General features: G+C 29.1%; 7 pseudogenes; 3 read left to right on the forward strand and 4 right to left on the reverse strand.

Moving 5' to 3' along the window:
- The window catches only part of LOC131687729 (NADH-ubiquinone oxidoreductase chain 1-like), a 9029-nt pseudogene extending 5241 nt beyond the window's left edge, over positions 1-3788 (forward strand).
- A 187-nt stretch (positions 3789-3975) lies between these two features.
- On the reverse strand, positions 3976-5111 carry LOC131688807 (cytochrome b-like; annotated as a pseudogene).
- A 940-nt stretch (positions 5112-6051) lies between these two features.
- Positions 6052-7551, forward strand: LOC131688810 (NADH-ubiquinone oxidoreductase chain 4-like; annotated as a pseudogene).
- Positions 7552-8362: 811 nt separating this feature from the next.
- Positions 8363-8944, forward strand: LOC131687730 (NADH-ubiquinone oxidoreductase chain 5-like; annotated as a pseudogene).
- A 1326-nt stretch (positions 8945-10270) lies between these two features.
- On the reverse strand, positions 10271-23401 carry LOC131687731 (cytochrome c oxidase subunit 3-like; annotated as a pseudogene).
- A 354-nt stretch (positions 23402-23755) lies between these two features.
- On the reverse strand, positions 23756-24418 carry LOC131688811 (cytochrome c oxidase subunit 2-like; annotated as a pseudogene).
- Positions 24419-24476: 58 nt separating this feature from the next.
- On the reverse strand, positions 24477-25353 carry LOC131687732 (cytochrome c oxidase subunit 1-like; annotated as a pseudogene).
- Between the last annotated feature and the right edge of the window lie 647 nt (positions 25354-26000).

Here is a 26000-nt window from a genome sequence, read left to right on the forward strand (position 1 = left end):
TAATGCTATATGTCACTGTGTTAAGTCCATTATTTTGTGGATATACCGTAAACCGAAGTTTTTTTTACCTTCATTTATTAGGGGAATAAATGAAAGTAAATTAATTTCTAAACCTATTCAAGCTCTAAATCAAGAATTTGATGAAATTGTAATTAATGAACCACAAATTAATATAATAAAAAAAAAGATTATTTGAAATTTTTATAATTAAAAAAAAGGATTATAACCTTTATAATTAGGGTATGAACCTAAAAGCTTAATTAGCTTATGTTTTATATATATATAAATTAAAATATATTTTAGTGTATGAAGCACAAAAATTTTTGAAATTTTTAGAAATAGTTTAATTCTATTAAATATAATGAATAAAGCAAAACTTTTTGATTTATCCTATCAAGATAATTCTTTTTATCAGGCAATTCATTTTTAGATAATAATTTATTTATTATTTATATGTGAAAAAAAAATAACGGAATTAAATTAGTTATATAAAATAAATATAGTTTAATAGGATTATATGGCTGATAATAAGTAATAAATTGTAAATTTATTTATGAGATATATTCTCTTTAATCAAACTTTATATTCATAAATGACATTAGACTGCAATTCTAAAGGAATAATTATAAAATTATTAAAGTTTAAAATAATTTTATAATAATAAATATAATTATTATATAAATTATTTATATAAATATATATATATATATATATATATATATATATATATATATATATATATATATATATATATATATATATATATATATATATATATATATATATATATATATATATATATATATATATATATATATATATATATATATATATATATATATATATATATATATATATATATATATATATATATATATATATATATATATATATATATATATATATATATATATATATATATATATATGTATATATATATATATATGTATATATATATATATATATATATATATATATATATATATATATATATATATATATATATATATATATATATATATATATATATATATATATATATATATATATATATATATATATATATATATATATATATATATATATATATATATATATATATATATATATATATATATATATAAATTATTAAAGTAGTATTAGTTATATTCTTGAAATTTTTAAAATTTGTATATCGTCGTTAACAGAATAATTTATTATAAGATATAATTTTCTAAACTTTTAATAAAATAAAATGTCAGATCAAGGTGCAGTTTATATTTAAGTAGAAATGGATTACAATAAATTTATTTAAAATGGATAATTTTTTGAAATAAAAATTTGAAAGTGGATTTGATAGTAATATAAAATAGATTATTTATATGATTTTAGCTCTAAAATATGTACATGTCGCCCATCGTTCTTATTTTTAAAATAAGATAAGTTGTAACATAGTAGATGTACTGGAAAGTGTATCTAGAATGACAATTTAAAGCTTAAATAATAAAGTATTTCATTTACATTGAAAAGAAATTTGTGTAATTCAATTTAAATTGAATAAATTTTATTTATTAATTTTTGTTATTTTATTTATTAATTAATAAAAATAATTTTATTGATATAAGTTTAAGTATTTTTTAAAGAAAAAATATTTACTAATTATAGTATATTTGTATTGTAAAAGAAAATTGAAATAATTTGAAAAATTTTTATTTTAAAAGAAGATTTAATTTATTGTACCTTGGGTATCAGGGTTTATTAATTAATTAATTATTATATAAATTTTTCTCGAGTTTTAAAGATTTAATTATATATAAAAATTACTGTGGAATAATTATTTTTAATATATAATTAGAAATGAAATGTTAATCGTTTTAAAATATATCTAGTTTTTTAAGAAATAAATTTAATTTAGATTTATTAAAAAATATTTTAATTAAATTAAAATATTTTTTTAATAAAATTAATATTTTAAGGGATTAGCTTTAAAATAAATTTTTATATTTTATTTAAATTAATAATAAGTGTAAGTTTAAAAATAGCTATCATTAATAAATTTATTATAACTTATTTTATTTAAATTATTATTTATTTATAAAATTAAATTATTTATTAAAATATAAATTTTAATTTAAAAAATTTATTAATTATGATAAAATTAGTATATAAATTATTATATGAATTATTATAAATGAAAGGTTTAAATAAGGAATTCGGCAAATTAAATATATTCACCTGTTTATCAAAAACATGTCTTTTTGAATTTAATTTAAAGTCTGACATGCCCACTGAATTTTTTGAAGGGCCGCAGTATTTTGACTGTGCGAAGGTAGCATAATCAATAGTTTTTTAATTGAAAGCTTGTATGAATGGTTGAATGAGATATATACTGTCTTTTTTAAAATTTTATAGAATTTTATTTTTTAATTAAAAAGTTAAAATAAAATTAAAGGATGAGAAGACCCTATAGATCTTCATTTTTATTATTTATAAATTAAAAAGAATAATAAAATTTATAATTTATATAAAAATTTTACGGGGGTGGTATTAAAATTTAATTAACTTTTATAATTTATTTACATTAATATATGAATAATTGATCCAATTATATTGATTAAAAATTTAAGTTACCTTAGGGATAACAGTGTAATTTTTTTTAGAGTTCATATCGATAAAAAAGATTGCAACCTCGATGTTGAATTAAGAGTTATTTTTAGGTGTAGAAGTTTAAAGTTTAGGTCTATTCGACCTTTAAATTCTTACATCATTTGAGTTCAAACCAGGGTAAGCCAGGTTGGTTTCTATCCTTAATAAAATTTTATTTTATAGTACGAAAGGACCTAAAATAAAAAATATAAATTTTATTATTATGAATAAAATTAATGTAATTATTAAACTATTTTGGCAAATTAATGCAATAAATTTAGAATTTATAAATATAATTAAAATATAATTATAAATAGCAGTGTTTTTTATATATTATTATTTAAGATTAGTTGGAAGATTATTATTAGTAATTTGTGTATTAGTAGGAGTAGCCTTTTTAACTTTATTAGAACAAAAAGTTTTAGGATATATTCAAATTCGGAAAGGGCCTAATAAAGTAGGATTTATTGGATTGTTACAACCATTTAGTGATGCTGTAAAATTATTTACTAAAGAAAGAACTTATCCATTATTATCTAATTATATTTTTTATTATTTTTCTCCTATTTTTTCTTTATTTTTATCTTTGTTAATTTGATTATGTATTCCTTATTTAATTAAATTATATTCATTTAATTTAGGAGTATTTTTTTGTATTACTAGTTTAGGAGTTTATACAGTAATAATTGCAGGTTGATCATCTAATTCAAATTATTCTTTATTAGGAGGATTACGAAGAGTTGCTCAAACAATTTCTTATGAAGTAAGATTGGCTTTAATTTTATTAAATTTTATTTTTTTAATTGGAAATTATGATTTTTTATTTTTTTTGAATTTCAAAAATATAGTTGATTTATTTTATTTTGTTTTCCTTTAAGATTAGTTTGATTTGCATCATGTTTAGCTGAAACTAATCGAACACCTTTTGATTTTGCTGAAGGAGAATCTGAATTAGTTTCAGGATTTAATGTTGAATATAGAAGAGGAGGATTTGCATTAATTTTTTAGCAGAATATTCAAGAATTTTATTTATGAGAATATTATTTTGTGTAATTTTTTTAGCAAGTGATATTTATAGATTTTTTTTAAAAAACTTACAGTTATTGCTTTTATATTTATTTGAGTTCGAGGGACATTACCTCGATTTCGTTATGATAAATTAATATATTTAGCTTGAAAAAGATTTTTGCCTATATCTTTGAATTATTTTTTTTTTTTTATTGGTATTAAAATTTTTATTATATTTTTTATAATATAATGAATGATTTTTAGTAATAAAAAAAAATTAATAGAAGATTTTACTTCTTTTTTATGTTTTCAAGACATATACTATAAAAGTTTATTAATTAATTAGTTTAATTTATTGTCTCAATATTTTGATAATAATGGATTAAGAATAAAATAAGAAAAATATAATACAGTTAAAATTTGTCCTGTAAGTACATATGGAGTTTCTACAGGTCGAGCTCCAATTCAGGTTAATAAAGAAAAAATAATAACTAAATTTCAAAATAAAATTTGATTTAATGGATAAAATTGAAATCCTCGAAATTTATTTAAGTGGATAAATGGGAGAATAAATAAAATAGCAATAGAAATTACTAATCCGATTACACCTCCTAATTTATTGGGAATTGATCGTAAAATAGCATATGCAAATAAAAAATATCATTCTGGTTGAATATGAACAGGAGTAACTAAATGATTTGCAGGAGTAAAATTTTCAGGATCTATTAATAAATAATTAAATTTTCAAATAAAAGTTATTAAAATTCAAATAAATATAATAAATCCAATTAAATCTTTGTATACAAAATATGGATGAAAAGGAATTTTATCGATATTACTATTTAATCCTAAAGGGTTATTAGATCCAGTTTGATGTAAAAATAATAAATGGATTATAATAGTTAATGCTAAAATAATAAAGGGTAAAATAAAATGAAAAGTAAAAAATCGAGTTAGAGTAGCATTATCAACAGCAAATCCTCCTCAAATTCATTGAACAAGATCATTTCCTAAATATGGAATAGCAGATAATAAATTAGTAGTAACTGTAGCTCCTCAAAAAGATATTTGACCTCAAGGTAAACCATATCCAAGAAATCCTGTAGCTATAACTATAAATAAAATAATAATAAATAATTCAAGTAGGAATAAAAATATATGAATTATAGTAAATTCCTCGTCCTACATGAATAAATAAACAAGCAAAAAAATGATGCTCCATTAGCATGGCAAATTCGTAAAAATCATCCATTATTAACATCTCGATAAATATGATTAACTCTATTAAAAGCTGTTTCAATATCTGCAGTATAATGTATTGCTAAAAATAAACCAGTTAAGATTTGAATAATTAAACATAATCCTAATAAAGATCCAAAATTTCATAATGCAGAAATATTGATTGGTGTAGGTAAATCAATTAATGAATTATTTATAATTTTAATTAAGGGATGGGATTTTCGTAAAGGTTTATTCATTAATTTATTGGTCGTAAAGGACCATAATTTTTTTGTAATTTTTACTGTTACAAGAAGAGTTAAAAAAGATAATTAATTAATAATAATGTAATTATATTAGTTGGAAAATTATATATTTTATTTAAAGATAAAGTATCTTCGGAAAAAAATATATTAAAATTTGTAAAAATATTTATTTCATTATTTATTAAAAAAATTTCTATTATTATATTGTCAAATAGAAATATTAAAATAATTATAAATATAAAAGAAATTAAAAATAAGAAAATTAATTTAAAGGATATAGAAAATATTTCATTTGATGAAAGAGAAGTTACCTAAATAAATAAAACTAGTATTCCTCCTATAAATACAAGAAATAAAATATAAGAAAATCAGAAAGTTTTTATTAATATTCCAATATTTAAATAAATTAAAGTAGTTTAAATTAAAAGTATTAAGCCTATGGCTAAAGGATGTTTTATTTGTATAAAAATAAAAGACATTAAAAAACATAAGATTATTAAAAATATAAAAATATCAAGAAATAGTTTAATTAAAATATTAGCTTTGGAAGTTAATGATAGGAAAAATTTCTTTTTCCTGAAGTTTTAAAAAAAAATTATTTTTAGTTTACAAGACTAATGTTTTTTTTTAAACTATTAAAACTAATGACAAATTTATTTATTAATTTTATTATTATTATAATATTTATATTTAGTTGTATTACTTTAATTTCTAGACGAAAACATTTACTTTGTACTCTTTTAAGATTAGAATTTATAATTTTAATTTTATTTTTATTTTTATTATTATATTTAAATTTTATAAATTTTGAAGGATATTTTAGAATATTTTTTTTAAGATTTTGTGTATGTGAGGGGGTTTTAGGTTTATCAATTTTAGTGTCAATAATTCGAACTCATGGAAATGATTATTTTCAAAGATTTTCAATTTTACAATGTTAAAATTTATTTTTATATTAATATTTATAATATTTTTATTTATTAATAAAAATATTTATTGAATAATTCAAAATTTATTATTTTTAGTTTCTTTTATTTTTATAATTAATATTAGATTTAATTATTATTTTTGTAAAATTTCTTATTATTTTGGAATAGATATAGTTTCTTATGGATTAATTTTATTAATAATTTGAATTTTTAGTTTAATATTAATAGCTAGAGAAAAAGTTATTCAATTAAATAATTATATTAATTTTTTTTATTTATAATTATTTTATTATTATTATTGTTATTATTAACTTTTAGTTCAATGAGAATTTTTATATTTTATTTATTTTTTGAAAGTAGATTAATTCCTACATTATTTTTAATTTTAGGGTGAGGATACCAACCAGAACGTTTACAAGCAGGAATTTATTTATTATTTTATACTTTATTAGCATCATTACCTTTATTAATTGGTATTTTTTATATTAATATAGATTTAAATACTATAAATATATATATATATATATATATATATATATATATATATATATATATATATATATATATATATATATATATATATATATATATATATATATATATATATATATATATATATATATATATATATATATATATATATATATATATATATATATATATATATATATATATATATATATATATATATATATATATATATATATATATATATATATATATATATATATATATATATATATATATATATATATATATATATATATATATATATATATATATATATATATATATATATATATATAAGTTATAAGTTATATAAAAATATATATATTGATTTTTTATATTTATGTATAGTTTTTGCTTTTTTAGTAAAAATACCAATATTTTTGGTTCATTTATGATTACCAAAAGCTCATGTAGAAGCTCCAATTTCTGGTTCAATAATTTTAGCTGGAGTATTATTAAAATTAGGGGGATATGGTTTATTTCGAATATTTGCTTTATTACAAATTTTAGGAAAAAAATTTAATTTTGTATGAATTAGAATTAGATTAATTGGAGGAGTTTTAGTAAGTTTAATTTGTTTATTACAAATACATTTAAAAGCTTTAATTGCTTATTCATCAGTTGCTCATATAGGAATTGTTTTAAGTGGTTTATTAACAATAAGTTATTGAGGATTAAATGGAGCATATAGATTAATAATTGCTCATGGTTTATGTTCTTCAGGACTTTTTTGTTTAGCTAATATTAGATATGAACGAATAAGAAGACGAAGATTATTAATTAGTAAAGGTATAATAAATTTTATACCTAGATTATCTTTATGATGATTTTTATTATGTTCAAGAAATATAGCAGCTCCTCCAACTTTAAATTTATTAGGTGAAATTTCTTTAATAAATAGAATTATTAGATGATCTTGATTAACAATAATTGGTTTAATATTTTTATCATTTTTTAGAGCAGCTTATACATTATATTTATTTGCTTATAGACAACATGGAAAATTTTATTCTAGAATTTCATTTTTTTCAACGGGATTAATTCGAGAATATTTATTATTAATAATACATTGATTACCTTTAAATTTATTAATTATAAAAAGAATTTTTTTTATATTATGACTTTAATTTAAATAGTTTAATTAAAATATTGATTTGTGGTGTCAAAGATATGAATTTTCATTTTAGATCATGTTAAATTTAAATTATTGTAAAAATAGTTTTTATATTTTATTATTTATTAGTATTATATTATTTATATTTAGATTAAAATTTTTATTAATTAATTTAGTTTATTTTATTGAATGAGAAATTATTTCTTTACATTCTATATCAATTGTTATAGTTTTTTTTATTTGATTGAATAAGTTTAATATTTATATCATTTGTTTTATTTATTTCTTGTTTAGTAATTTTTTATAGAAAACAATATATAGAAGAAGATTTTAATATTAATCGATTTATTTTATTAGTATTAATATTTGCATTATCAATAATCATATTAATTATTAGACCAAATTTAATTAGAATTTTATTAGGTTGAGATGGTTTAGGATTAGTTTCTTATTGTTTAGTAATTTATTTTCAAAATGTAAAATCTTATAATGCAGGAATATTAACTGCATTATCTAATCGTATTGGAGATGTTGCCTTATTATTAGCTATTGCTTGAATATTAAATTATGGTAGATGAAATTATATTTATTATTTAGAAATTATAAAAAAAGATTTTTGTATAATAATTATTGGTTATTTAGTAATATTGGCTGCTATAACAAAAAGAGCTCAAATTCCTTTTTCTTCTTGATTACCTGCAGCTATAGCAGCTCCTACTCCTGTATCAGCATTAGTTCATTCATCAACTTTAGTAACAGCTGGAGTTTATTTATTAATTCGTTTTAATTTATTAATTATTGATAGAAAAATTAGTCAAATTTTATTATTAATTTCTGGTTTAACAATATTTATGGCTGGATTAGGAGCTAATTTTGAATTTGATTTTAAAAAAATTATTGCTTTATCTACTTTAAGACAATTAGGTTTAATAATAAGAATTTTGTCAATGTGATATATAAAATTAGCTTTTTTCATTTATTAACTCATGCTTTATTTAAAGCATTATTATTTATATGTGCGGGTGTTGTAATTCATTGCATAAGAAATATTCAAGATATTCGATTTATAGGAAATTTAAGAATAAGAATACCAATAGTATGTGGATGTTTTAATGTAGCTAATTTAGCTTTATGTGGAATACCTTTTTAGCAGGGTTTTATTCTAAAGACTTAATATTAGAAATAGTAAGAATGTCTTATTTAAATTGTTTTTCTTTTTTTCTTTTTTTTCTACAGGTTTAACTGTTTGTTATTCTTTTCGATTAGTATATTATTTATTAACAGGAGAATATAATGGAATTTCTTTAAATAAATTAAGAGAAAATAGATGAACAATAATTTTTGGTATTTTTTGATTAATATTTATAGCTATTATTGGAGGAAGAATATTAAATTGATTAATATTTTTTAATCCAGTAATAGTTTGTTTACCTTTTATAATAAAAATTTTAACATTATTAGTTGGTGTATTAGGTGGATTATTTGGATATTTAATTAATAATGTTTCTTTTTTTATAAATAAATCTTTTTATTTTTATAATTTTAGAAGATTTTTTGGAAGAATATGATTTATACCAATAATTTCTACTTTTGGATTAGTAGAAATTTTTTATTAATTGGATTTATAAGATTAAAAATTTTTGATCAAGGATGAAGAGAATATTTTGAAGGACAATTATTATATATTCAATTAAAAAATTATTCTTTATATATTCAAGAATTTCAGAATAATAATTTAAAAATTTATTTATTGAGATATATAATATGAGTACTTATTTTAGTTATTTTATTATTTTTAAATTATTTAAATAGCTTATATATAGAGCATAATATTGAAGATATTAAGGAAATTATTTTAATTTTTAAATAAAGTATTTATAAAAAAAAAATTTATTTTTATATTGAAAATATAATGTTTTAATTAAACTATATAAATAAAATATGATGATCAAGAAAAAGCTGCTAACTTTTTTCTTTAATGGTTTAATTCCATTTATATTTTTAAAAATTAATTTAATTGGAATATAAATATTCATTGAAATCATTAACAGTGAAAATATCAATATTTTTTAAATGCAAATTAAATGTTATAATTAACTATTATCCTAAAATAAGGATGATTGAACATCTATGATTAGGTCGAAACTAATTGCATTTTATTGCTTCATATTTAATAATTAATTATTTCATTCTAATATTCCTTGATTTCATTCATGGTAAAGTCCAATTAATAAAATTAAAATGAAAAATAATCTTGTAATAATTCAGTTGATTAAATTTGATGATTTATTAAATTAAATTATTGGTAAAATTAAAGCAATTTCAACATCAAAAATTAAGAAAATAATTGCAATTAAAAAAAATCGTAGGGAAAAAGGTAATCGTGAATAATTTATTGGATCAAATCCACATTCAAATGGTGAACATTTTTCTCGATCTATAATAGTTTTTTTTATAAGAAAGTTGCAATTATTATTATGATAATGGTAATAATTAAAATAATGATACTTATAATAAAAATTAATATAATTATTTATACTAAAATGAATTAGTCCTTATGATTGGAAGTCACATATGCAAATATATACTTTATAAATTAACTACCTCATCAATAAATAGAAATATATAAAAATAATCAAACTACATCAACAAAATGTCAATATCAAGCTGCAGCTTCAAATCCAAAATGAAGTCTTTTTGAAAAATGATTATTAATATGACGAAAAAAACATACTGTTAAAAATGTAGTTCCAATTAATACATGAAGACCATGAAATCCAGTTGCTATAAAAAAGGTTGATCCATAAGTTCTATCTGCAATAGTAAATGGTGATTCAATATATTCATAAGCTTGTAAAATTGAAAAATAAATTCCTAATAAAATTGTAAAAAATAAACTTTGTGTAGTTTGAGTATGATTATTTTCTATTAAACTATGATGTGCTCATGTAACAGTAACTCCAGAAGCAAGTAAAATTGCCGTATTTAATAAAGGAATTTGAAAAGGATTAAATGGAAAAATTCCTATAGGTGGTCAGTTTATACCTTATTCAATAGCTGGTGATAAACTTCTATGAAAAAACCTATTTTAATCCACCTAGCGGTGCAATTGTGCCTTTCTCAATCATGAATCACGAGAATGTGTGCTTTGTTTATATTCATTAAAAACTTTTAAATTTTTTTTATATTACATTTTATTATTATACATCACATGACAACTATATACAGGAAAATAAATCATTATTCGAGTCCTAAAATTTTGAAGAAGAAAAAACAGCCACGGTAATATTGAACTGAAAAACCTGTTTTAATCCACCTAGAGGTGCAATTGTGCCTTTCTCATTTCTCCAAACTTTGATTTAGTAGCTGGTTCGTACAATATAACTTTATGGAAATGTCTTTCATTCTTATTACACTTGGTAAGTATATATAAGAGCACCTTTTTGCATTCATCGCGGTATCGGTTTGAATCGGAGTTTTCTATGTGATCGACCTCCACAACCCGTAACTCCGGTGCTGGAAGTCGGATGGAGATGGAATTTAATATCAGTTTCTGGGGACGCAACACCTTTCATTTGAGACTAAGTTGAGCAAATCTAGCCATTTTCGAGAAACCAATATAACCGTTATTCTGAATTTGGATGCTTCCGGATCCGTCGATGGTGGCCAGTGTGGCCAAAGAGACTTTGAATGACTGTTGGGGACCTAGATCTACATTACATTTTGGAAAAAAAAATCACCTTTTTACATTCATCGCAGAATTCGTTAGAATCGGGATTTGCTGCGTGATCGTACGTATCACCCTGAAATTCAGGAACCAGAACTCGGATCCACACAAAATTCAACAGCAGCTGATGGACCTTTCATTTAAAATTAAGTTTGTCAAAATCGGTTCAGAAAATTCCGAGAAACCGATTTGGAAAAATCAACAAATTTTGTTTTGTAACCATACTCTTCAACTCGTAATCCGGAACAAGATGTCGGTTGAAAATGAAATTCAATAGCAACCTATGGGAATATTATACCTTTCATTTGAATCTTAGTTTGTAAAAATCGGTTCAGCCATCTCCGAGTAACCGATGTGGACATTTTGTTAACACACACACATACATACACACATACACACATACATACATACACACATACATACACACAGATATTTTGCGATCTCGGCGAACTGAGTCGAATGTTATATGAGACTCGGCCCTCTGGGCCTCGTTTAGAAAGTCGGTTTTTGGAGCAATTGCATAACCTTTCTATATAAGAAAGGCAAAAGAATAATATTTAATTAGCTTAATAAGCATGAGTTCAATGTTATCTTCATGTGATTATAATTTGCAAAGGTTGGTGGAATGCGTTTGAACGTGTAGGGAATGGGGGTTTAGTAGAGTGGGTGTGGAGGATGCGTCAGAAATCCTTCATCTTATTTCGGTATACGGGGTGGATGAAGGAAATCTGGGCGTGAGGGTGATCCAAGAAGAGGGGAGTGATGAAGGAGGGAGGTGTAAGGGCAAGGTGGGGAGGGGGGGGGGGGGTGTAAGGGGCGGCTACGCAATACTCAACTGCATATTTTGCCTTCCATTTGAGACTTGGTTTGAGAAAATCGGTTCAGTCATCACCGATGAACCGGTGTGACTTTAATTGTGGAATATGCCCGGAATTCCGGACTTCCGGAATCATCGATAGTGGACAATATATTCAAAGAATGTTTGATTGGCAATCAGTGATCTAAATCTACGATTAGAAGTAATTTGGTGACCATTTCAATAGTTTTTAGCCTCTGAGGTATTACGATTGTACCGATTTATATGGGAAATTCCAGTGTATCCTTACTAACACCCCTGTAACTCCGGAAGCAAGAGTCAGATCCGAATGAAATTCAGCAGCAGTCAATGGCATTACTGTATCTTTCATTTGAAATTAAGTTCGTAAAAATCGGTAGAGAATTCGTTGTGGAATGGGTGTGATATTAGCTTAGGAACTTGGCGGGTTCCCCGAGGGCGTCATGAACCGTCATAGGTGGCCAATGTGGTCAAAGCTGCTTTGATTGATCATTAGTAATCCAGACCCGCAAACTAGAGTAATGTTACATCAATTTTAATATGTTTTACATCATTTGAACATTACGGTGGTACCAGTTTATATGGGAATTTGCTGTGTGACCGCACTCTTCAACCCGTAACTCCGGAACCGGAAGTCGGATCAACTAAAAATTCAATAGCAGCTTATGGGAGCGTTATACCTTTCAGATGAAACTAAGTTTGCGAAAATCGGTTCAGCCATCTCTGAGAAAATTGTGTGAGTTTAAATGACACACACACATACACACACACATACACACACACATACATACACACACACAGACATTTGCCGATCTCGACGAACTGAATCGAATGGTGTATGATACTCGGCCCTCCGGACCTCGGTTAAAAAGTCGATTTTTACAGTGATTGCATAGCCTTTCTTTATATGAGAAAGGCAAAAAGGTGCGAAATCGGCAAAGTCCCAAAAAGTCGATCTTAGCAAAAAAAAAAATTTTCGAGATAACATAAAATCTCGACGTTTCATGCATTTTAAAGATGTTTGGCATCAAAAATACGAATTCGATTTCTGAAATTTCATGAGGTCTCCCCTTTGAAAAAAAAATTTGAGTTCCGGCTTATATGGGAATTTCATATGTGACCGGACGATTTAGTCTATATTTCCGGACCCATATAAGCGATCCGTGCGAAATTTTATTGACATCTATGGGGATATTATAGCTATCATTTGGGATTGTGAAAATCGGCCCAACCATTTTCGGGAAACTGATGTGAGTTCGTAAATTTTGAAAGATGTCCGCTTTTCCCGGGCACTTCCGGAACCGTCTATGGTGGTCAATGTAGTCAACGAAAGTTTGGTTGGCCGTCGGTGACCTAGAACAGCAAATTTAAGTTGTTTGAGAGACATTTTAGCGAAATTTTTACCTTTTTTGCTCTCATCGGAGTATCGGTTTGAATCACAATTTGCTATGTGATCGCACGCCACAACCTGTAACTCCGGAACCGGAAGTCGGATCGGGATGAAATTAAATAGCCATTTACGGGGACGCAATACCTTTCATTTGAGGCCAAGCTTAGTCGAATCGGTCTAGCCATCTCCGAGAAACCGATGTGACTGTTATTCTGGATTTAGATACTTCCGCCGGGGCTTCCGGAACCGATGATGGTGGCCAATGTGGCCAAATAGTCTTTGAATGGATGTTAGTGACCTAATACTACAAATCGAAGCAGTTGTGGTCATATTTTGGAAAAAAATTCACCTTTATACATTCATTGCAGAATTTATTAAAATCGACATTTTCTGCGTGTTCGTACTCATCACCCTGTAATTCCGGAACCGGAAGTCGGATCCATTAGAAATTCAATAGCAGCCTATGGGAACGTTGCACCTTTCATTTGAGACTAAGTTTGTCAAAATCGGTTCAGCCATCTCTGAGAAAAACGAGTGACATTTTTGGTCACATACACACACATACGCACATACACACACATACATACATACACACACAGACATTTGCCGAACTCGACGAACTGAATCGAATGGTATATGTCACTCGGCCCTCCGGGCCTCCGTTAAAAAGTCGGTTTTCAGAGCAATTGCAATACCTTTCTATTGAGAAAGGCAAAAAGGTGCGAAATCGGCAGTCCCAAAAAGTCGATTTTTAGAAAAAAATTTTTTTTCGAGATAACATAAAATCTCGACGTTTCATGCATTTTAAAGATGTTTGGCATCAAAAATACGAATTCGATTTCTGAAAATTCATGAGGTCCCCCCCCTTTGAAAAAAAAATTTGAATTCCGGCTTATATGGGAATTTCATATGTGACCGGACGATTTAGTCTATATTTCCGGACCCATATAAGCGATCCGTGCGAAATTTTATTGACATCTATGGGGATATTATAGCTATCATTTGGGACTAAGTTTGTGAAAATCGGCCCAACCATTTTCGGGAAACTGATGTGAGTTCGTAAATTTTGAAAGATGGCCGCTTTTCCCGGGCACTTCCGGAACCGTCTATGGTGGTCAATGTAGTCAACGAAAGTTTAATTGGCCGTCGGTGACATAGAACAGCAAATTTAAGTTGTTTGAGAGACATTTTAGCGAAATTTTTACCTTTTTTGCTTTCATCGGAGTATCGGTTTGAATCACAATTTGCTATGTGATCGCACGCCACAACCTGTAACTCCGGAACCGGAAGTCGGATCGGGATGAAATTAAATAGCCATTTGCGGGGACCAAGGATGCAAAATGCCTACCTTTTCCACGACTGTAATTTTTCTGCCTACATTCTCATTTCTCTCTCGATGCTGCTGTCATTCGCTAGTGCAGGACGCCCAGCGCTGTACGGCTGCCTGTGTGCAAAGCAGTAACATGACAAAAAACTACTGTCCCCAGTACAGCCACCAGACGCGAGCGGTACAGCTTCTCTTTCCTTATTTTACATTTTTTAATATTTTCATTCTTTATTTATTCAAAAATGACTACAATGAATGCGGCTCATTTATGCCATGGCCGGCATCAACGCTTTCGTGTGCGGGCCTCTCCCTTTGACTATGCAGAGAAAAATGTACAAAGCAAGAGAACAAACTTTACTACGCCACACTCTCACCGAGCAGTCGGAGTACAGCAGCAAAACAAAAATGTATTCTACTGCTGTACGAGAAAATGTACTCGCTTTGGCTACTGTTCTGGCAAGAGCTGTAGTGATGCGTCGCTGTAGCGGGCTGTACGGCTTGTGCAAATGTAAATATATCGAAAAAAGTGTAGTTTATCGGTACCGTTGGCATCCCTGGCGGGGACGCAATACCTTTCATTTGAGGCCAAGCTTAGTCGAATCGGTCTAGCCATCTCCGAGAAACCGATGTGACTGTTATTCTGAATTTAGATACTTCCGCCGGGGCTTCCGGAACCGATGATGGTGACCAATGTGGCCAAATAGACTTTGAATGGATGTTAGTGACCTAATTCTACAAATCGAAGCAGTTGTGGTCATATTTTGGAAAAAATTCGCCTTTATACATTCATTGCAGAATTTATTAAAATCGACATTTTCTGCGTGTTCGTACTCATCACCCTGTAATTCCGGAACCGGAAGTCGGATCCATTAGAAATTCAATAGCAGCCTATGGGAACGTTGCATCTTTCATTTGAGACTAAGTTTGTCAAAATCGGTTCAGCCATCTCTGAGAAAAACGAGTGACATTTTTGGTCACATACACACACACACACATACGCACATACACACACATACATACATACACACATACATACACACACAGACATTTGCCGAACTCGACGAACTGAATCGAATGGTATATGTCACTCGGCCCTCCGGGCCTTCGTTAAAAAGTCGGTTTTCAGAGCAATTGCAATACCTTTCTATTGAGAAAGGCAAAAAGGTGTGAAATCGGCAGTCCCAAAAAGTCGATTTTTAGAAAAAAAAAATTTTCGAGATAACATAAAATCTCGACGTTTCATGCATTTTAAAGATGTTTGGCATCAAAAATACGAATTCGATTTCTGAAATTTCATGAGGTCCCTCCTTTGAAAAAAAATTTGAGTTCCGGCTTATATGGGAATTTCATATGTGACCGGACGATTTAGTCTATATTTCCGGACCCATATAAGCGATCCGTGCGAAATTTTATTGACATCTATGGGGATATTATAGCTATCATTTGGGACTAAGTTTGTGAAAATCGGCCCAACCATTTTCGGGAAACTGATGTGAGTTCGTAAATTTTGAAAGATGGCCGCTTTTCCCGGGCACTTCCGGAACCGTCTATGGTGGTCAATGTAGTCAACGAAAGTTTGGTTGGCCGTCGGTGACCTAGAACAGCAAATTTAAGTTGTTTGAGAGACATTTTAGCGAAACTTTTACCTTTTTTGCTTAAATCGGAGTATCGGTTTGAATCACAATTTGCTATGTGATCGCACGCCACAACATGTAACTCCGGAACCGGAAGTCGGATCGGGATGAAATTAAATAGCCATTTACGGGGACGCAATACCTTTCATTTGAGGCCAAGCTTAGTCGAATCGGTCTAGCCATCTCCGAGAAACCGATGTGACTGTTATTCTGAATTTAGATACTTCCGCCGGGGCTTCCGGAACCGATGATGGTGGCCAATGTGGCCAAATAGACTTTGAATGGATGTTAGTAACCTAATACTACAAATCGAAGCAGTTGTGGTCATATTTTGGAAAAAAATTCGCCTTTATACATTCATTGCAGAATTTATTAAAATTGACATTTTCTGCGTGTTCGTACTCATCACCCTGTAATTCCGGAACCGGAAGTCGGATCCATTAGAAATTCAATAGCAGCCTATGGGAACGTTGCACCTTTCATTTGAGACTAAGTTTGTCAAAATCGGTTCAGCCATCTCTGAGAAAAACGAGTGACATTTTTGGTCACATACACACACACATACGCACATACACACACATACATACATACACACATACATACACACACAGACATTTGCCGAACTCGACGAACTGAATCGAATGGTATATGTCACTCGGCCCTCCGGGCCTCCGTTAAAAAGTCGGTTTTCAGAGCAATTGCAATACCTTTCTATTGAGAAAGGCAAAAAGGTGCGAAATCGGCAGTCCCAAAAAGTCGATTTTTAGAAAAAAAAATTTTCGAGATAACATAAAATCTCGACGTTTCATGCATTTTAAAGATGTTTGGCATCAAAAATACGAATTCGATTTCTGAAATTTCATGAGGTCCCCCCTTTGAAAAAAAATTTGAGTTCCGGCTTATATGGGAATTTCATATGTGACCGGACGATTTGGTCTATATTTCCGGACCCATATAAGCGATCCGTGCGAAATTTTATTGACATCTATGGGGATATTATAGCTATCATTTGGGACTAAGTTTGTGAAAATCGACCCAACCATTTTAGGGAAACTGATGTGAGTTCTTAAATTTTGAAAGATGGCCGCTTTTCCCGGGCACTTCCGGAACCGTCTATGGTGGTCAATGTAGTCAACGAAAGTTTGGTTGGCCGTCGGTGACCTAGAACAGCAAATTTAAGTTGTTTGAGAGACATTTTAGCGAAATTTTTACCTTTTTTGCTTTCATCGGAGTATCGGTTTGAATCACAATTTGCTATGTGATCGCACGCCACAACCTGTAACTCCGGAACCGGAAGTCGGATCGGGATGAAATTAAATAGCCATTCACGAGGACGCAATACCTTTCATTTGAGGCCAAGCTTAGTCGAATCGGTCTAGCCATCTCCGAGAAACCGATGTGACTGTTATTCTGAATTTAGATACTTCCGCCGGGGCTTCCGGAACCGATGATGGTGGCCAATGTGGCCAAATAGACTTTGAATGGATGTTAGTGACCTAATACTACAAATCGAAGCAGTTGTGGTCATATTTTGGAAAAAAATTCACCTTTATACATTCATTGCAGAATTTACTAAAATCGACATTTTCTGCGTGTTCGTACTCATCACCCTGTAATTCCGGAACCGGAAGTCGGATCCATTAGAAATTCAATAGCAGCCTATGGGAGGTCTTTACCTTTGAATAAAACTTGACAAGCGACAATTTCAATGCCTGGTGTCGAAGGGAGGTTAATTCGGTTGAAAGAATAGCACTTTTAGTCCCCAAAAGTACTGCTCTATAAGAGTTTTCTCGATCCAGACGAATTATATTAAAGTCGTGGAAGTTGAGATTTATATCGGAAGTTAACCAAGTTTCACATAATGCGAAAACGTCACATTTTAAACTGTTTAGTAAAAATTTGAAGGAATCGATTTTCGGGAGGATACTTCTGCTGTTCCACTGTAGAACAGTGATCAAATCGGTGACCTCGTTCGATGACTTAGCCATCGAAGGATACGATCGCTGCAAGGAGGGGCCATTTAGCAGTCAACTACTTCAAAAATGTTTGCACTATAGGGAGAAAACTTATTAGAATGCTTTTAAGAGGATCAGTAACATTGAAAGCTGTGAAAATTAAGTCCACTATGTCAGACAATATCATTAACGTATGCGGAATAAAATTTGGACAAAATTCAAAAGGCAATTTTTTTTGTAGAAAACCCTTTATTAAATGTTCACTCTATATGAAAACATTTGTCAGCTTTTTAACTTAATGTAGAAAAAAATTTGAGCTCATTCGAGAAGCTTTACGACAGTTTGCAGGAACTTTTTGCAAAGGAGTCGAAAAATTTGATGTTGGCATATTTTTAATTTCTTTCTTAAGTTTGATTATCATTTTTGTTAGATTTAGGTCGAAAATTATGAGCAAATTATCTCTGCTTCATATAATCCTCGAAAAAACCTCATTTTGACGCAGTTGTGGTACATTTGGAGGGATATCCGCCTTTTGTACAAAATATATACCATAATCCTCCAATGCGTCAAAACTTTTTTTTGGCATAATAGCTAAGTGCCAGATTGGGCGTTCGCTGCCATTTTGTTCACATGTTATCTCCTAGTGGGTCGAAATTAACAATGGATATTTGAAATAAGTGTGCCTAGAGTATGACGTTTAGTATGGTGCTTTGCGCAGGGTTGCATTTTTGTTTTAATGCTGGAAGCGTTGTCCAAATTTCATTCCGCATACGTTAGTCCATTACTGGATTGAGTATCTGTTTGAAAAAAGGGGACACTTTGGGTTTTTGGTGTCCCTGGAAGTGGTGGATACTCCTTGTTAGAATTAAAATTTCCAAGTCCTGGAGCAACTTGCTTCGGCTTTTGGGCACCACTTCCGTTGGATTTATTAGTTGTGGTTGGCGCACTCTCTGAGGAGGACACCTTGGCACCCTTATGAGGCAGTCTAGGGGAGGCTAGCTTTCTCCTCTTCCTAGATTCCCCCGGGTTAACAAAAGATGTTCCCTCTTGTGGATCGTCAGATTCTTGCTCACCAATTTCTGCATAAGAGTGCCACGAGCGATCCTTAAGGGAGCGCCTAATTTTATCCCCGCGCTGCTTGTATACCGGGCATGACTTAAGAGCACGCGGAGGGCCCCCGCAGTAAAAGCACTTTTCAGTTTCTCCACCGCAAGCGTCATCCTCATGCTCTCCCTCGCATTTGCCGCACCGTTTTTATTGCCACAATAGGTGGCTGTGTGGCCCAGTTGCTTGCAATTGCTGCAGTTCATTACCCGCGGTACAATCAGGCGAACCTTATCTAGAAGGACATAGTTGGGAAGAGAAGACTCGGAGAAAGTCACCCGAATCGAGTCTGACGGAGAATAAGTTGTCTTATCATCTTCAGTTTTTGCGGAATACAATTGCTTGTATTCCAGAATCTTCACCTTTAAAGTGAAGGGTCCTTAAAGCAGCCAATCCCGTACTTCAACAGGTCTTCGCAATTCAGACCCGGTTCGGCGACGACTCCATCGATCTCCACTGCCCTACAAGGCACATACACCCTGAATTGCTTCGAAAAACGCTCGCTGCGAGCAATCTGGTTTGCCTGGTCGAGGTCATTTACTATAACGCGTATCTTATTAGCTCGAACACGTGTTATCTGAGCCACGGACGAGTAGTTAGCAGTCAGCTCCTGTGAGATCTCTAGAATATTAGGCGATTTCGTGTTGGGTCGGAAATACACCACCCAGGGGCCATTTGAACTAGCTGGGTATGTTTTAATACGGAGAGGACTGGGGGAATCAGGGGAGGGAGTAATTTCGGATTTATCCCATCCAATGTTACTTCGCCCTCGGCCATTTAGGCACGAGGATAACACGTGGTGTAAACGAGAGATAAAACTTATATTCAGGGGAAAAGGAAGAAATAGAGACCGATCGGGGAAAGGGAAATGAAAGAAAAAAAATCTTAGCTTATATAGCGGCGTGTCGTGGTGGTGGGCGAAACTAACAACCAAGCATCTCCATCGAAATCCTTATCGAAGGAAGCGCATGGTGTTTCGTATTTTCAAAGTTTTACAATACGTGCTTTCACAAACTGTTTGTAATGCTAAATTTTCTTTACATTCAAAAACATATATACTGTCGTTGTTTGCATATTCGTCCCGTCCCAATATCACAGAATATGTGTCAATTATGCGTTCCATAAATTGACTGTCTACGCGAGGGTCAAAGGACTCAGTCGTGTTATTGCATCCGTGGTTATAACGTTCGAATGGAGTGCGTTGCAACGTACGGGACATTATGACGCACAAGCATGTATTATAATATCCGAAAGTAAGAATGTGTCAAAAGATCCGAAATAAAGCGATATGGTAAATTAAATCAATCGTTAAACTATATCATTTTTTATGATCGTATATATCAGGATTACACTGCACCTTTCATTTGAGACTAAGTTTGTCAAAATCGGTTCAGCCATCTCTTAGAAAAACGAGTGACATTTTTGGTCACATACACACACATACGCACATACACACACATACATACATACACACATACATACACACACACACAGACATTTGCCGAACTCGACGAACTGAATCGAATGGTATATGTCACTCGGCCCTCCGGGCCTCCGTTAAAAAGTCGGTTTTCAGAGCAATTGCAATACCTTTCTATTGAGAAAGGCAAAAAGGTGCGAAATCGGCAAAGTCCCAAAAAGTCGATTTTTAGAAAAAAAAATTTTTTTCGAGATAACATAAAATCTCGACGTTTCATGCATTTTAAAGATGTTTGGCATCAAAAATACGAATTCGATTTCTGAAAATTCATGAGGTCCCCCCCTTTGAAAAAAAAATTTGAGTTCCGGCTTATATGGGAATTTCATATGTGACCGGACGATTTAGTCTATATTTCCGGACCCATATAAGCGATCCGTGCGAAATTTTATTGACATCTATGGGGATATTATAGCTATCATTTGGGACTAAGTTTGTGAAAATCGGCCCAACCATTTTCGGGAAACTGATGTGAGTTCGTAAATTTTGAAAGATGGCCGCTTTTCCCGGGCACTTCCGGAACCGTCTATGGTGGTCAATGTAGTCAACGAAAGTTTGGTTGGCCGTCGGTGACCTAGAACAGCAAATTTAAGTTGTTTGAGAGACATTTTAGCGAAATTTTTACCTTTTTTGCTTTCATCGGAGTATCGGTTTGAAACACAATTTGCTATGTGATCGCACGCCACAACCTGTAACTCCGGAACCGGAAGTCGGATCGGGATGAAATTAAATAGCCATTTGCGGGGACGCAATACCTTTCATTTGAGGCCAAGCTTAGTCGAATCGGTCTAGCCATCTCTGAGAAACCGATGTGACTGTTATTCTGAATATAGATACTTCCGCCGGGGCTTCCGGAACCGATGATGGTGGCCAATGTGGCCAAATAGACTTTGAATGGATGTTAGTGACCTAATACTACAAATCGAAGCAGTTGTGGTCATATTTTGAAAAAAAATTCACCTTTATACATTCATTGCAGAATTTATTAAAATCGACATTTTCTGCGTGTTCGTACTCATCACCCTGTAATTCCGGAACCGGAAGTCAGATCCATTAGAAATTCAATAACAGCCTATGGGAACGTTGCACCTTTCATTTGAGACTAAGTTTGTCAAAATCGGTTCAGCCATCTCTGAGAAAAACGAGTGACATTTTTGGTCACATACACACACACACATACGCACATACACACACACATACATACATACACACATACATACACACACAGACATTTGCCGAACTCGACGAACTGAATCGAATGGTATATGTCACTCGGCCCTCCGGGCCTCCGTTAAAAAGTCGGTTTTCAGAGCAATTGCAATACCTTTCTATTGAGAAAGGCAAAAAGATAAAAAAAATGAAATTAAAAAAAAAATTCAGAAATAATAAATAAAATTATACCTCATCGTAATCCTAATGTAACTGAAAATGAGTGAAGTCCTTGAAATGTTCCTTCTCGTGAAATATCTCGTCATCATTGATATATAGTTATTAGAATAATAATATTTCCTAAAATAAATAGTGATATATTATATTGGTGAAATCATTGAGTAAATCCTGTAACAGTTGTTATTGTTCCAATAGCACCAGTTAAAGGTCATGGTCTATAATCAACTAAATGAAAAGGATGATTTGAATGAGTTGTCATTAATTAGTTTCACTTGAATAAAGTGTTCTTAATACAGAAAATACATAAGATTGAATAATTGCAACTGCTGGTTCTAAGATTAAGAGAGCAATTTGAGTAATTAAAATTAATGATAAAATAATATAAGATGTTGATATAGGGCCTGTATTTCCTAATAAAGTTAATAAAAGATGATCTGCAATTATATTGGCAGTTAATCGAACAGCTAAAGTTCCTGGTCGAATTACGTTTCTAATAGTTTCAATACATACTATAAAAGGTATTAAAATACCTGGAGTACCTTGAGGAACTAAGTGGGTAAATATATGTTGGGTATGACAAATTCATCCATATAATATAAAACTTAATCAAAGAGGAAAAGCTAATGTTAAAGTTAAAGTTAAATGACTAGTTCTAGTAAAAATATAAGGAAATAATCCTAAAAAATTATTAAATATAATTAAAGAAAAAAGTGAAATAAATATTAATGTTCTTCCATTGTGAATATTAGAATTTAATAAAAGTTTAAATTCTTTATGAAGAGTTAAAGATAAATTATTTCAAATAATTTGAAATCGATTTGGTATTAATCAAAAAGAAAAAGGAATAATTAATAATCCTAAAAATGTTCTTAATCAATTTAATGATAAATTTATAATTGAAGTAGAAGGATCAAATTCAGAAGATAAATTTGTTATCATTTTCAAGATATAGAAGGTTGTTTAAATATTAAAGATTGTGAAAATTTTAAAGGTAAATAAAAAAAACAATAATAATTTTTTACATTAAAAATTATTAAAGTAAATCTAAAAATAAAAAATAAAATTTATCATCTAATAGGAGCTATTTGAGGAATTAAAAAATATTATTTGTTAATATTTTTAGTTTGACAAACTAAGGTTTAAACTAATTTTTTATTTCATTAGAAGTAATTGTTAATTTACTATAATATGATTTAAGAGATCATTACTTACTTTCAGTCATCTAATGATTTAATTTTAGAAGTAATTCATTTAATGAAATAATTTATTGGAATTCTTTCAATAACAATTGGTATAAAACTATGATTAGCTCCACAAATTTCTGAACATTGTCCAAAAAATAATCCTGGTTGATTTATTAAAAAAATTGATTGATTTAATCGTCCAGGAGTAGCATCAATCTTAATTCCTAGAGATGGAATTGTTCAAGAATGAAGTACATCTGTAGCTGTAACTAGTTGACATCGAATTTGATTATTAAAAGGTAAAATAATAAGATTATCTACATCTAATAGACGAAAATTATTATTATTTAATTCATTTGTAGGAATTATATAAGAATCAAATTCTAAATTATTAAAATTTGAATATTCATAACTTCAATATCATTGATGACCAATTGTTTTTAAAGTAATTAATGGAGAATTAATTTCATCTATTAAGTATAATAAATGAAGAGATGGAAATGCAATGAATATTAAAATAATAGCAGGTAAAATTGTTCAAATAATTTCAATAGTTTGTCCATGTAGTAAAAATCGATTATTAAATTTATTGAAAAATAACATAATTATTATATAGGAAATTAATATTGTAATTATAATTAAAATTGTATAATCATGGAAAAAATTTAATTGTTCTATTAATGGAGATAAACTATTTTGTAAACCTAAATTTGCTCATGTTGCCATTTTCTAATAAATTTTTTTTTATATATGAAGCTTAAATTCATTGCACTAATCTGCCATATTAGAAATTAGAAGATGTTAATAATGGTAATTCTAGATAAGTATGTTCTATAGGTGGTGTAGAGTGGAATCATTCAATAGAAGAAGATAGTTGTATAGGGAATAAAGGATTTCGTTGAGAAATTATTCTTTCTCAAAAAATAAATAAAAAAAATAAAATTCCAAATAATGAAATTGATCTTCCTAATGAAGAAATAATATTTCATGTTAAATATCTATCAGGAAAATCAGAATATCGTCGGGGTATACCTGCTAATCCTAAAAAATGTTGAGGAAAAAAAGTAAAATTAACTCCAATAAATATAATAAAAAATTGAATTTTTAATCATAAAGAATCTATAGTTAATCCAGTTAATAAAGGATATCAGTGAATGAATCCTGCTATAATAGCAAATACAGCTCCTATAGAAAGAACATAATGGAAATGAGCTACTACATAAGTATCATGAAGAATAATATCAATTGAAGAATTTGCTAAAATTACTCCTGTTAATCCCCCTACTGTAAACAAAAAAAAACAAATCCTAAAGTTCATAATAAAGCAGGATTATGACATTGATCACTTTTAGAAGTAATCATTACATAGTTTTAGACGCAACACATTTTATTCAAGTTTAATATTTTTAAACCATGTACTGATGTATGTAGAACAAGATTGGATGGTTTTACCTACAATTGCCCATTTAGTCTTTTTTTTTCAAATATGATTTCAAGTTGAAGTCCGTTTTCGTGCTCCGGGGTGACTTTGATAACCTGCATGTTCACCCACATTAAGTTATTGATGTCAATGTTTTTCATTCAAATGCTTGTTTAAACTAATTCTGGAAAGATACTCATTGTTAAATAGATGTTAATTGGTATTATACAAAATATTTCAATGTACTTTAAAATTCGAGTAACCAAAATTCGTATAATTTGTGTTCAACTAGAATAAAAGATTCTGAAAACCTTTAAAACTGCTCAAATTGTTTTGTTTCAGTGTTTTATCAATGTACAAAAAGTTTCATCCATTTTAATATTGAACAATAAAAAAATGTTCTGAATTTTAGCTTAAAATAATTTGAAATAATTGCCGACTAATTTCACAAAAAAATGTATTAAAAATAAACAAACTCTTAAAACTAAATCTAGCATAACCCAATCTAAAAGAAAATAAAAACTCGCTTGTAATTTGTAACCGCTCGGTTACAAATAATAAATATTTCTAAGTTAAGATGCAATTTTGTTTAATCTGGTGGAAGGTTTAATACCGATGTAAATATTAATATATAAAAAAAATAAAACCAAACCCTATCAGCCTTGTGGGTACAACTTCAGTGGGCGGAATTTGGGAAATCTAGCAGGAGTCAGCTACGAGGGTGGTTGGCTGCATTGGGATGGGTTGGTACAAGAAGGAACAGGAGGAAATTGGAATGAGGAGGTTCTTAGTAGCTGCACGACGGGAAACCGCTCTTTTGGGTTTCAACCACGGAAGCGAGTGGATCAAAATCTGAAAAGTTCAAATTAAGATTGTTAACCAGAAGTG

This window comes from Topomyia yanbarensis, chromosome 3, assembly GCF_030247195.1.
Source record: "Topomyia yanbarensis strain Yona2022 chromosome 3, ASM3024719v1, whole genome shotgun sequence".
NCBI classification, from domain to species: Eukaryota; Metazoa; Arthropoda; class Insecta; order Diptera; family Culicidae; genus Topomyia; species Topomyia yanbarensis.